Here is a 14635-nt window from a genome sequence, read left to right as displayed (position 1 = left end):
GTGATGGGAACGCCTGGCGGTGATGGCATCATTCCGCTGTGTGGTAAAATAGCATACTGGGTCCCATCGCATTCCCATCACGCTCCATGCTCGCCCCCGTTAGAACACACCAGGGAACGTTTTAACCCTGGTGCGATAATCTTCTAGGATTGGGAAGGGCGGCTATGAAAGAACTGGACAAGATCATAAAGTGGAAACATATAACTCTGAACACTAACATGAAGATCGTCCAAGTCATCGTATTCCCCATCATCATGAACAGATGTGAGAAGTGAACAGTGAAACAAGCCAATAAGAAGAAAATCAACTCTATTGAGATGTGGTGCTGGGGAAAAAGTAGTGAATATACCATGGATAGCCAAGAAGATAAGCAAATGGGTTCTAGAAGCCTGGACTCTCCCTAGAAGCCAAGACGATTAAATTGAGACTGACATACTGTGGCCACATCATGAAGAAAAATGAATCTTTAGAAAATACAATGATTCTAGAAAAGGTGGAAGAAAGGAAGACTATATGCTAGATGGTTACACTCAATCAGGAAGGACATAGGCCTGGACCTGCAGAACCGGAGCAGAGCAATTGAGGATGGGGGTCTTGGGAAGGTCACTATGAGTTGAGGTTGACTTGAGGGTTGTTAACAGCAACTCCAGAGTCATAGTCCAATGCTCAAACCTCTACACAACACTGTTTCTTACTAAACATAATGGCACATTAATTCCATGATCCTAAGGCTCATTAGGAAGAGGTTCAACTCAGATTGGGCAGAAAACAATCCCAGAGCAAGTAAATTGTGGCTAAAGAGGTGTGTGCATGCATTCACACATAATCTTGCAACCTTAATTAAATAAGTCATCCATCAAGTGAAATATACTGCAGATCCACCCATTGTCATTCTCCATGAGGAGAGGGAAAATTGATACTCTTAACTATTCTGGATGGCCATCTTTGGCATATCTCAGTGGAAATATTGACTCTGTTCAGCTCTTTTGTGTGTTTGTGAGAGAAGAGAATGACTATCAACTCCCCCTGGATGAAAGCAAAATAGCTCTTGTTTGGTCTGATAAGTGATGATTCATATGTGGAACTTTAGATAAGAACAAGTGTTGTTGTTTTTTTAATACTGATCCAATGCTATTACTTTGTCAAACCATTACATCATTGTGATCCTCTTGAGGGAAGTTTTTGCTTCCTCAAATCGTAATTCTCATCACAATTACCGAAGTGTGAACTCAGAATATCTTCTCTCTCTCTCTCTCTCTCCATATCATTATATATCATTACGTTTTGGACAAGCACATGAGATCCCAAATCATGTAGTCAATCTTTTGTCAAGCAATCTCATTATTAACTGGAAAGCTAAGTAGAAACAAACAGCTTGAAGAACAAGGGAGGTGGAGGGAGTGATTTGTAATGTTTCCACGGTTGTCATAATCTAATAATATTATCAGCACTGAGGATAAGTGGAAACAAAAAGAAACCCCTAATTCAATCTGCGTATGTTTCTATCTTCTCTTTGATTGCTTTTAATTTGTAGACTTCCTGGACGTCATCTCCAAGAATCTGACTTCATTGTGGAACTGAAAATAAAGCTTAAATCAAACCAGACATAGATATCCCATTAATTAGCCATCTGAGAAACTAATGGCATCATAGAGAGTTTCCCATCATGCTTTGCAGCCATCATTCATCCTTCATCTCTGGGGAAGTCCTGGAGATCTTCCATGCCTTGGCTTGTACCTTACAAGGGTGTTTAATTCTTGAATTCAAAAATGTTGTTACCCAAGCTTCTTTTTTTCTGACACAAACAAATAGATTCAAACTAAGAAGAACATCTGATCATAGGAGCACCCAGTAGCAGAAGCTAGAACACATGGTTTCCAGGTCTCAGATTCTGTTCCTGGTATCACTAGCATTAGGTCATCAGCTGATGAGATCCAGTGTGGTGCAGTGGTCTGAGTGTTGGACAAAGATACTGGTGGACCAGAGTTTGAATCCCCAGTCAGCCATGGAAACTCATTGGGTAACCTAGGGCAAGTCACACTTTCAAAACTCAGAAATAATTGAGGGTGCACACAACAACAGAAGAAGAGCAGGAGGAGGAGGAGGAGGAGGAGAAGAAGCAACAAGCCGCTGATGTGAAAGACCTATGAAAGTTACTGCATTGTGTAACCCTGTGCTACACAGCAGCCAGTTGTACTCAGCTATGTTCCTCTGTCACCACCATTGGCTGAACTTAACTGTTATTCTTCTTTGCTTCCCATGTTTGGTCAGTATATGAGGAGAATCCTGGACTAGATACACCATTGATCTGATCCAGCAGGAGTCCTCTTGCATACCTTCTTACTGGCCTGATTCAACAGGCACAGTCCCAATTAATCCTCTGTCATCCCACTTTTTTCTGCTGCTTTTAATATGTTCCAGTCTCTCTCTCTCTACCTCCCCTTTCCCCCTTAGTCATCAGCTTACTTCCGTTGCTGCAAACTGAGTTGAAAGTGCAAAAGTCATTGCATTCAACTGACTCAGCAGGGGGAGAGGAGACTGCCCTTCCCAGTAGACACAGGCAAAAGCAAATGGGTACAGCTTCAACTAACTTGTGTGTTCTTCCTCTTCAATAAATGTTGCCTGCTTAATAAATCAGTGAGCAGCCACACTCTGACGTTGCTTGGTCACACATGTCCCAGTTTTCATCCATGAAATGTGGGAAGGTATTTCCTTGTGCTTTTGCTGACAGGATGTATCCTCTTTATGAACCTGCTGAGACCCTGAGATCCTCACAAGAGGCCCTTTTCTCCGTCTCACTACATTTACAGTTATGATCAATGGGGAGACAAGATGGAGCCTTTTCAGTTGCTGTCCCTTGATTGGTGCTGCCTCCCTAGGGAGGCTAGAATTGCCCCTCCCCTTGCTATCCTTCCATCAGCTGGCAAATACTCTTTTATTCCAATAGACCTTTAGGGCAGGTTTTAAGGACAGAGATGTTAAGAGGATGCTGCATGGTTTCTAATTGTACTGTTCTAACAGCTTTTTATCTTTCTAAGGTGTACTGGTGTTATTAAATGCATGTTTTAAACTGTTTTATTATTTTACTATTTACCATTTAAAATTCTCTATTTAAAATTATTTTACCATTGTTATATTGTAATCACTTTAATCTGTATACTGTCTTGAGTCCCAATCTTGGGGAAAATGTGAGGTATAAATAAAGAGATGATGATGATGATGATGATGATGATCTTAGCCTTACCCAGAGGTAGCTGTGTTGGCCATATAGCAAAATACAGTATCATCCACAGTCCACAAAACAGTGATATCTTTATTGAGCCAACCAAAATGCACATTATACATATTGCATGCTTTTGAACCTTTGCCTGACAAAGAAGTCAGTGGAGCTTCAAAATCTTACAAACATGGATTTTGGATGATATTGTAGCCAGCGAAATAAGCTCACCTGTAATGTGTTTTCTACATTCTCCATCTAATTGTTGTTTTGTGCCTTCAAGTCAAGAGATTTCTTCAGGATTTCTTCAGATGGAGTTTGCCTTTGCTCTCCTCTGAGGCTGAGAGAGTGTGACTTGCTCAAAGTCACCCAATGGGTTTCCATGGCTGAGCATGTATTCAAACCCTGGTCTCTAGAGTCCTAATCCAATGGTCAAACCACTACACCATACTGGCTCTAATACTAGAACTGAAACTCATCCAGTGATACCAATTTATTGTTGTTTCTGGTCAGTCAAAAGGAAGCATGCATAATTCACTTGTGGAATTTACTGCCACATGATGTGTTCCTTGCTATTAATTCAGCATCCACTGCCTTGCCCCTCTTTGTGTGTGTGCCAAAACTATTAACCATAACCACTAAATGGACCTTCCAAATAAAAAGGCAGAATGCCAGGGCGTACTGAGGACAAACAACATAAAATGGCCATCGCCCTCCCAGTCTTGCATGTGAGCTCCCTGAGGCATTTGGCTGCTCACTGTTGGAAGCAAGAGCCTCATCCTGATGCAGCAGGGCCATCCCTGCCTAACCTTTGGTAAAGTTTTAATTTAGAGGCCTGGGAAGAGTTAGGAAAGTACTCAGCAGATCACACCACAACAAAGTGAAGCAAGTCAGCTTGTGATCTTGTCAAAATATGCCATTTGCCACACCTGCAATTGTGGTGTTTTGTTGTTACACAGGTGAATACCTGGAGGAAGGTGGTGTCACACTGCTCACATCCACACAAGCCCCATTTTTTTTTTTTTTTTGAAGCAGAGCAAGAGCAAGATCACTGTGGAAAAGCGGTTTATAAATAAAAATTATTATTATTATTATTATTATTAAGAGCAGAGGGAATGCAAGCTTTCCTATTTTCTTCTAAGAGGGGATTGAGCAAAGAGATCACAGACTTCAAGGGCCCCCTTTCAACCAGAGGAGTGAGGAGAAAGCCAACAGCATCAAATCAGGAATTTTTGGATGGTTGGCACAGAAATGTATGCCATGACCTCATTACTGTTCATTTTTCCCTTCTGTTTTTCAACATGGAGAAAAGTGTTAATGAATCAGGCTTTTGGAAGTAATGCGCACCTGGAGTCCTTTAAATCACACCACCAACACCTTCTGAGCAAACACTTGTTCCATGTTTCAAATTACCACCTGAGGAATGTTGGACTGTGCAAGATGGATGTTTAAAAAATGATGAGGATGATAAGGACGATGATGATAATGAGTTTGCTCTTTTACTATTCAGTATAGGATCAAAAATAGCCATGGTAAAGCCTCTCTGAACAAATCTTGCAGAGACTTGTTCTTGCAGTGACAGGACAGCCTTAGGGTCACCCTGAGTCAGAAATGACTTAAAGTCTTACAACAGCAACAACAAAATAGAATCAAAACACTTACATTGCTTTATTTTTCCCCACATCTGTTTCTAAACAACCAATTCCTCTTTTCTTCCTAACAGCTAAACTTTTGCCAAAATTCAAAGGGTCTCCATCCATCCATTTTTACATCTTGCCTTTTTCCCAGATTAGGATTCAAGGTGTCTTACAAACAGAAAATTACAATAAAAGCACAGTTAAAACCATACGAATACTTTTATACCAGTATTAAACTAATGACAAAATTAAAATCATTTGAAATATTACTTCAAAACAAAAATTAAAAATAGTTTGTTGCTGCTGTGTGCCTTCCAATCATTTCTGACTTATAGAGAACCTAAGGAGAACCTGTCACGGGATTTTCTGGGGCTGAGAGAGTGTGATTCACCAAGGTCACCCAGTGGGCTTCCATGGGCAAAAAAGCCTGATCTTCAGAGTTGTAGTTCAGTGCTCAAACCAGTACACCACACTAGCTCTCCATTAATTCCCAAAGGCCTGTTGAAATAGAAAGGTTTTCACTTGACACCAAAAAAGACAACAAAGAAGGAGCCATCCTAACCTCCTTAGAAAGGAGTGTGAATACTTGGGAGCAGCCATGGAGAAAGTCCTCTCTTGCGTTCTCACAAAACATGCCTGTGAAGGTGGTAAGGTAGATGGAAGGGCTTTCTGTGCAAATCTTAGAGTTCAAGTGGGTTCCCATGGTAGAATACAGTCCTTCAAATAACCTGGACTTGAACAATATAGGGCTTTATGGAATGTACTGTCTCTGAGTGTGTTAGAGTCATCTTCTTTGGAGGCTTTTAAACAGAGGTTGGATGGTCATCAGTTAATAATGCTCCAGTTGTGTATTTCTGCACAACAGAGGGTTGAATTGGATGGCCCTTGGGTTCTCTTCCAATGTTAGGAGTCTAGGATTCTAACCAGTACTTTGAATTGGGCCCAGAAACAGACCAGCAGCCAGTGGAATTGTTGCAACAAGGGAGTTATGTGCTCCCTGTAACCCACACCCATCAGCAATCTGGTTGCAGCTCTTTCTACCAGTTGAAATTACCAAACATTTTTGGAAAGGCAGCCCCACACTGAATGCATCACAATAATCCAATGACAGTGTAATGAAAGCATGTGTCACCATGGCTAAATCAAGACATCCCAAAAATGGGTGTAGGTGCTGTGCTAACTTTAATTATGCAAATATAATAGTTGAGCATCCACTTCTTTCAGGTGATACCATGTCTTGAGCAGCTGTGGAATATTGTGAGGAAAAGAAATGGAACAAATGACCACCAAGAACTCCTCGCTAGGTGCTCTATGGATTTAACTTGGTACAAGGAAGAAACTGTCAAGAGCCATTTTTGGTTATCTGTTAAATGTTGCTTCTTAAGGCAGGGATAGGTGGACTTTCTGACATTTTGTGGATTCCAGCTCCCATAAGTCCCAGGCAGTATAGCCACACATCAGGGAGTATGGCGTTGAGGTCTAGAAGATCTGGAAGACACTTGGTTGCCTACCTTAGAAGGAGGAATTTGATATATATATATATATATATATATATATATATATATATATATATATATATGTTTTATGTCTTATTTTATTTATATTTCACTTCATTACTTCCTTTCTTTCTTCCAAAGACTTCAGATTAGTTTACATGGTTTTCCATACCCACATTTTATCCTCATAACTATCTTTATGCTTCTTTGCTAGACCACAACAGCGATCAGATAGAGATGTGAAGGGATATGAAAATGTGAAGAAAAACAGAGAAAACCTTTTTCTCCTGTTTTTCCACCCCCAAGTCATTTTTCTTCTGGAAAATAATGAAAAATGGATTATGGCATATTTCTTTTAGAATTATGTGTAAAATATTTAAGATAAGATATTCATACACTTCCTTCCTGCATACTATTTCTAATAACTATGTAGCAGGTAGACTTTTAAATAAGACTATGTGAAGTATGTCACTTCATTGCATTTTCTAATCCTGGTTTCCTTTTCTCAGTTCTTTTTATGGGAATGAATGTGTTTTGTCTACTTGGCACTGCAGTAGACAAGAGGAGACAAAATAATTTTCTTTGTTTTTCTAATATTAATGTTTTCTCTGACTTTTATTGGAAGGTTGTCTTTCTTTTTGCCAGATCCTCATAAACTGGCAAAAGCAAAAAGGTTCCTTGTAGTTCAGGCCAAGCCCCCTTTTAGCTCAACTGTAGCAAATAGATGGAGTGCAGCTACAGTTGATAGTCCTGATGAGAAATCTATATTTCAGACAAGAGGCTACTATTAGAACAGAATATGGACAAACAGAACGGTTCCCAATTGGCAAAGGGGCAAGATAGGCTGCATTTTATCAAACTTATTTGTTCCACCTGAATGTAGAGAATATCATAAGAAGAAAAGGTTTAGATATAGAAGAAGAAAGAGTGAAGATAGGAGGAAGGAACATCAACAATCTAAGATTTACAGATGTCACCATACTACTGGCGGAAAACATCACAGACTTGGAGCAATTACTAATAAGAATAAGAATAATAAATGTTATTTCTTTCTTGCCTCTTCTCAAGACTTGAGGTGGGGTACAACATGTTAAAATATAAAACACAATTAAATAAGAAAACACATAAAACCAACAGGTAGAACACAATACAGTGTGCCCACATCATACGCAGGCACGCTATATGTGGCTTTCATCTTATGTTGAAAGCTGCACAATGAAACAGACAATGGTGTGTGCGCCTGTGGCGCGCATGCCGCACCACACCACATGCATGAGCCCTGTTGTTTTTAATGGGGCTCAAGCAAGGTATTTGCTTTACATGGGGGGGGGTGTCCAGAACGGTTCCCCCACGTAAGGCAAGGGCGCACTGTATTATGAAACCATTAAAATACACTCATATAAGTACATTCTTAAAACGTCATAATTTAAAATTGACTGGGTAGACCTGCTGGAAGAGATGTGACTTTAATGTTGTTTTAAACACAATTAGCATTTTCAGCTCTTCTGGCAGGTCATTCCATGGTTTGGGGACAGCAAACAAAAAATGAAGGTAAAAGAAGAAAGTGCAAAGGGAGGCTTAGTACTGGACATAAAGAAAACAAAAATAAATTATTTTATTTTATTCTATTTTATGTACAATGCTGTGTAAACTTGCAGCACTTTATAAATAAAGATAATAATAGTAATAATAATAATAATAATAACAACAACAACAACAACAGCCATGGAGGATCTACACAAGTCCCACCTAGATAATGAGGAAATCAAAATAGTCAAAGAGTTTCCATACCTTGGATCAAACATTGCTCAGAATGGAGATTGCAGTCAAGAAATAAGAAGACTAGAAATGGGAAGGGCCACTAGATAAGATCCTAAAGTGTAAAGATATACAACTGAGCACCAAAGTCAGAATCTTCCAGACCATTATATCCCCTCATCACCATGTATGGATGTGAGAGCTGGACAGTGAAAAAAGTAGACACGAGGAAAATTAGATCCTTTGAGATGTGGTGCTGGAGAAGAGAGCTGAGGATACCATGGGCAGCCAAAAAGACAAACAAATGGATCCTAGAACAGATCAAGCCTGAACCTTCCTTAGAAGCCAAGATGACAAAACTGAGGCTGTCGAACTTTGGCCACATCATGAGAAGGCATAATTCATTAGATAAGATAATAATGCTAGGAAATGTAGAGAGGGTAGTAGAAATAGAGGAAGACTGCACACCAGATGGATTTATATAGGAGATTATTGCATGCCCAAATAAAGCATCCTTTCCCCAACAGGATAAGGTCACATTACGAGTTGCTATCGGGTGTTATCACACACCAAAATGCTGCCAATGCCACCGGGCGACTATAACCTGTCTCCCAGCTCTGCTTAGCCTGCTGATTTTCAAGTATGGAAGCTTCCCATTCTTGAAAATCAGTGGGCTAAGGACAGCTGAGAGACAGACCACCTATGGGTTGCAGTCATCCTGTGGCATCAGTGGTGTTTTGGTGTGGGATAACACCCAATGCAACCCAAAATGTGACCTTATCTCATCTGGAAAAGGATGCTTTATTTGGGTGTGTGATGATAATCTCCTCAGTTCGGGAAGCCCGAGTCTGCAGGACCTAAACAAAGAAGTTGAGGACAGCAGATCTTAGAGAGGTCTTATCCACAGTGCCTTCATAAGTCATGGTCAACCCTAGGGCAGTTAACAATAGCCAAAAGATAAAATTTTAAAAAGTAAATTCAATTTCCAATTAAACTATCATTTTAATATATCAAACATGATAATTTTACACCAACCCATATTATGCAGAGTCACCAATATTCTACATCAGCTAATGAGATACATATGTTTAACTACAGCCCAACCCATGACAAAGAATTGTAATAAAGGTGCTGCTTCTGATTGTCACAGCCTCACTCAGTGGTAGGGGACAGAAGCATCCTCCTCCTTGCAGTCCACACTGCAACTGAACATATCTTCTTTACTCAGTTGGGCTGCTGGCTGTTAAACTTTTTCCCAAAAAAACTGGGACTCAAAGCAGCTTCCAATTTTAAAAATACAATTGAAAACATATAAAGTGAGCATTAAAGTACAATTAAAGTGTTACAGTATTAAAACACACTCATTAAAAGAATAAAATGCAGTTTAAAAAGATAAACCTTTTTACAGTAAGACAATGCAGTCTTTCTGAATACAGAGCAATTATGGATTCGTAACTCTAGGGCTGCATCTGCACTGCAGAAATAATCCAATTTGACACCACTGTAACTACCATGGCTCAATGCTATGGTATTCTGGGGTTTGTAGTTTGTTCTGGCTCCAGCACTCTTTGACAGAGAAAGATATCTATCTCCCAAAACTATACATCCCAGACCATAGCATGAGCCATGGCAGTTAAAGTGGTGTTTTACTGCACTGCCTTACTGCACTGCTCTACTAGGTGAGCTGGAGATTTGTACCCAGTCCTTTTCTCTTACCAAGAGATGAGCCCACTAACATTAGAGGTAGAATTTGTATCCTAGGGTCATTCACACTATGAAATAACCTGGTGTGTAAACTGGGTTATTTCAGGGTCGTTTACACTGTGCCCCAAACTCACCCAGTGTGGTGCAGGGGGTGGGGAAAAGCAACTTTACTTGCTGCATTCGGCACCAGCTAACTAACCACATCTTTTTTGGGGGGATGGAGTGATTTGCATCTTCGGTAGTGCAAATGCAGTACCAAATTGGTCCGGATCGCTGGGACCCATTCCCAGCCATGAGGCAATGCCATGTTGATCTGAAAGTAGTGCCACTGTGAATGCCAGAGTGCACTGGAGAGATTCGATTGTACTAAACATAGTGTGAATGTCGATTCGGTATCACATCGCTGCACAGATAAGCATCTCTTTGGTACAAAAAAGTGAGTGTGAAGACCCCCTCATCTCTCATCTGGAGAAGATGCATGAAAACTGGAGACTTAGGGCCAAGCCTGGGATCTGGCAACTCTAGTGAAAAGAAGCAGTGCAGGGCCTGAGATTTTTCCCTGAGAAGCTGTCATGGGCAACTCAGTGGCTCATAGAATCATGCAGCTGGAAGGAACCACAGGAGTCATCTAGTTCAACTCCCTGGTATACAGGAATACACAGCTAAAGCATTCCTGAAAGGCCCATCCAACCTTTGTTTAAAAACCTACAAAGAAGGAGAACAACACCCCACCCCACCCCCCTACCCTGAAGGCAGTCCATTCCACAATCAAACAGGTCTTACAGTAAAGAAATATTTCCTAATATTTGAGTGGAATTCCTGTTTTTGTCATTTGAATTCACTGGTTCTTGTTCTGGTCTCTAGTATCTCAGAAAACCAGTGCTTTCAGTAAATCTGCTGTAGAGTACAAACTGCTGCCCATCATATCCAAATCCGTCTAAGAAATTTCCTCCAAGAGAGAGAGACTTCACCTGTCAAGTTAAGCAGACCTTTAAAAAAAAGTTACATTTTTGAATGTAAGTCTACAAAACTTCAGGTTTTTCAGGCAGACTTGCCAGAATGTCTTCAATAATGCACTCACACACCTATGAAAACAAAAAGTGCAGTCACAAATTCCACGCAGTGAGCCTAAGGTGGCATTAGAGCTGTACAGCTGGAAAAATATCAACTGTATCTATAATATATTTTATCACAGGGAAAAAATTAATTCATTTCATTTTCTCTCTAAATGCAAGAATGTCCCATTATCCCCTTATAAGTCAAGAGAGAGAAAGGCGCACAAAGCATAAATAATACACAGTGAACCCTCCATATTTTCTGGGGTTAAGGGTCCAGGCCCCCCATGAAAGTGGGAAAAATGCAAATAAAAAGCACTATTTTTTTTAACTTGAGAGACTACCTCTCTAGGAATCTCTAGGTCCTCCAGCACAACTCTGTGGCAGATGTTGACCATAGAATTGTGCTGGAGGACCAACAAATGCCTAGAAAAGTGTTTTCACCAGGAATCTCTAGGTCCACCAGTATGGCTCTATAGTCAACATCCAGAGGTGTCATGCTGGAGGACCTAAAGATTCCTGGACAGAATACTGTATATTAATCAAATCTGTGAATAATCAAATCTGGAAAAAGTCAGATCCACAAATGTGGGGAGCCACTGAGTGTGACTTGCCCAAGGTCACCCAATGGGTTTCCATGATCAAGTGGGGATATGAACCCTGATCTTCAGTCATACTCCAGTGCTCAAACCATTATACCATGCTGCCTCCTTGAAGGTGGGGGGATACATAACCATAAAATACAAAAACAAAAGCTTTGTTCAAGTTTAACAGTGTACTGAAGTGATACACAAACAGGGGTGCCCATTTGCTCAATTCCCTTCATCATCATTTCGTTTGCTTTCCATACATGGAAGGTGCCAGGTCCAAAGACAAAATAGGTTTACCAGGTAATAGAATCACAGAGTTTGAATGGACCACAATAACTAGCTATTCCAACCTCTAGCTATTCATGAATACATCACTAAAACAGGGGCATCATTATGGGAGTGCAGGGTGTGTGGCCCACACTAGGTGATACTCCAAGGGGGTGCTGCTCTCCAAACAACTTTCTTTGGGTGGAAACAGGCTGTGGCATTCACCTGCACCCCTTCAAAATGCTGAAGAGATGGTGTGAGTGGGGTGAGGCTCAATAGGAGGAGAAAGGAGATGCCCCAAGTTTGTTTGTTTGTTTTAATTAAATTTTAGTTAAAGTAGTGCCAACCACTTTAATTCTGCAGTGCTGATACACCCTCAGAAATACCCTCCAATATTTCACAGATGAAAACTAAGCAACATGTGGCCAAGACACAACAGGGTATAATAAAGATGATAAAAGTTATTAATGAAGAAGAACACACAAGTGAGGAAAAGCTATAGCAGCATCATGCCCTCCAACATTTCACAGATGAAAACCAGGCCATATGTTGCCAATAGACAGCAGTGTTATCAGGGTGGCAAACATTATTAATGAAGAAGAACACACAAGCTACGAGAATGTGCAAGTGTTTACTTTTGCCTGAATCTACTAGGAAGGCCAAGATTTTGCCTACTCTTCTCTTCTTTCCCTACTGAGTTAATTAAATGTAAACCATTTTTGCACCTTGAACTCAGTTTGTAACAACTGAAGTAAGCTGAGAACAAAGGAAGAACGGGGGGGGGGGGGGGAAACAGAAGGTGCATCAACACTGTAGAAATAATGCAATTTGACACCACTTTAACTGCCATATTTCCAAGCTGCAGAATCCTGGGATTTGTAGTGTTAGGAAGCTCCAGCACACTTTGGCAGAAAGGGCTAAAGACCTTGTAAAACTACAAATAACAGGACTGCATTTAAAATGGTATCAAAAGGCATTATTTCTAGCATGTAGATGCATCCTGGGACATTTTAAAAGCAACTTTAAAAGTGGGACAACAAAGAGTTAATTGGGACTACCCTTGTCAAATTGTGACAGGTGAAGTGTACATAGTATGAAAGCCTGCCTCAGACCTTTGAAACATCACTTTTTGGACGACAACTCCCAGAATCCACGAGCTAACACTGGGCACTGGGCATATTAGCTTTCCAAAAAGTAATTCTTCCAATTCTTTTCTCTCAAAACAAAGATGGTGGGGACAGCAGCAATTTTAAGTATTTGTTTCAATTCATTTTATTATTTTATTTTATTTTATTTTTAGCCTGCCTTTCTCTCTTTCCATAGCCAGCGTGGCACAGTGGTTTGAGTGTTGGACTACAACTCTGGAGACCAGGGTTCAATTCACAGCTCAGCCATGAAACCCACTGGGTGACCTTGGATAAGCTTGTCTTAAAGGTAAAAAAGTAACGGTAGTCCCTTGACATGAATGTCTAGTCATAACTGACTGTAGGGGGCTGTGCTTGTCTCCCTTACTAAGCCAAGGAGCCAGCATTGTCCAAAGACAACTCGGTAGTTATGTGGCCAGCATGACTGCACCAAACGCTGTTACTTTCCCATCGAACTTGTACCTATTTATCTAGTTGCATTTCAATGCTTTCGAAATGCTAGGTTGGCAGAAGCTGGGACTAGTAACAGGAGCTCACTCCATCATGCAGCACTCAGGCCTTGAACTACCAACCTTCCAATCTTACAGTTGTCAGAATTAGAGTCTTAACCACTAAGCCACTGCATCCTAAGGTTTGCCTTAGGGTTGCCAGAAATTGGAAATGACTTGAAAGCATACAACAACAACTTTTGCTCATCATGGAACCCAAAGCAATGCAATGAAACCAGTGGATAGGTGCTTCATCACTCATCTCAGGTAGTGGAAAATTTTGAGGCTCTGAAGAGTCCATGAGTCAGTCTAGCCATGAGAGCCAGTCCAGTGGCTAGAAGGCTGCTGAGGAATTCCAAGCATCCAGTTTAAATCATTAGGGGAAACTAAACTCTGAAATCCGAACGAGGCCCAAGATGCTGCAGGTTGCCATCCAAGTCAAATAATGGATTCCGAAACAGCTGGTGTAAGGCAGAAAGATTTTTTCTAATATTTACATTAATATTTTACTGGACAATGTATGCTTGGAGTCTCTATTAAGCCATTCTTACATTCTGCAGACATCATTTTGACACATTTTTGAACAGGGCCTGGAAGCTCTTGTTTGTTCAGCTTTCCCCCCTGGGCACACTGAAGAAGTTTGTTCCCTTGTAATTCCAGTTCTGCTCCAACGCGGTACACTTTGCCCAGGCCACGTTCTATTATTAATGCAATGCCTGGCGGACACAGGTGACTAGATTTGGAAAGAGTACCATGAGTATCATACAGGCGTCTCTCCTTCCCTCTCTCTCTCAACACATCAGTGACATAAGACTTCAGTGGAAGGGAAAACTCCAGAGAAACAAAGAGCTTTTTCAAATCCCCAGGCACAATGCTTGGAGCCTTCTTGTTACGGACATGATGCAAAGCCAATGGAACTAAATGGGTGATGAAAATGTGAAGCATCCATCTTTCATGACACTTTCATGACTGTACCTATCTGGGCACAGAGTAAGAGATGCTGCTGAAAACAGAGCTGAGAGCATTTCCACCACCACCCCTAATGTCTTATAGCACACAATAAATTTATATCAGGAGTTGTGAAAGTGTGGCCCATGGGCCACATATGGGCCTGTACCCCACTTTTGAAGCAACTATAGCCCCTTCTCCATGGCTCCCCAAATATAGTCCAGCCTTTGCTGTCCTTCCATCAGCAGGTGAAAACTTTATATTCCAACAAGTTTTGGAAAACTCTAGGCAAGGGCTTTTCATACAGTGCTGTCCCGTTGATGTTTATCT

The sequence above is a fragment of the Sceloporus undulatus genome, chromosome 5 (assembly GCF_019175285.1).
Source record: "Sceloporus undulatus isolate JIND9_A2432 ecotype Alabama chromosome 5, SceUnd_v1.1, whole genome shotgun sequence".
Lineage (NCBI taxonomy): Eukaryota > Metazoa > Chordata > Lepidosauria > Squamata > Phrynosomatidae > Sceloporus > Sceloporus undulatus.
Note: the sequence above shows the minus strand (reverse complement) of the source record.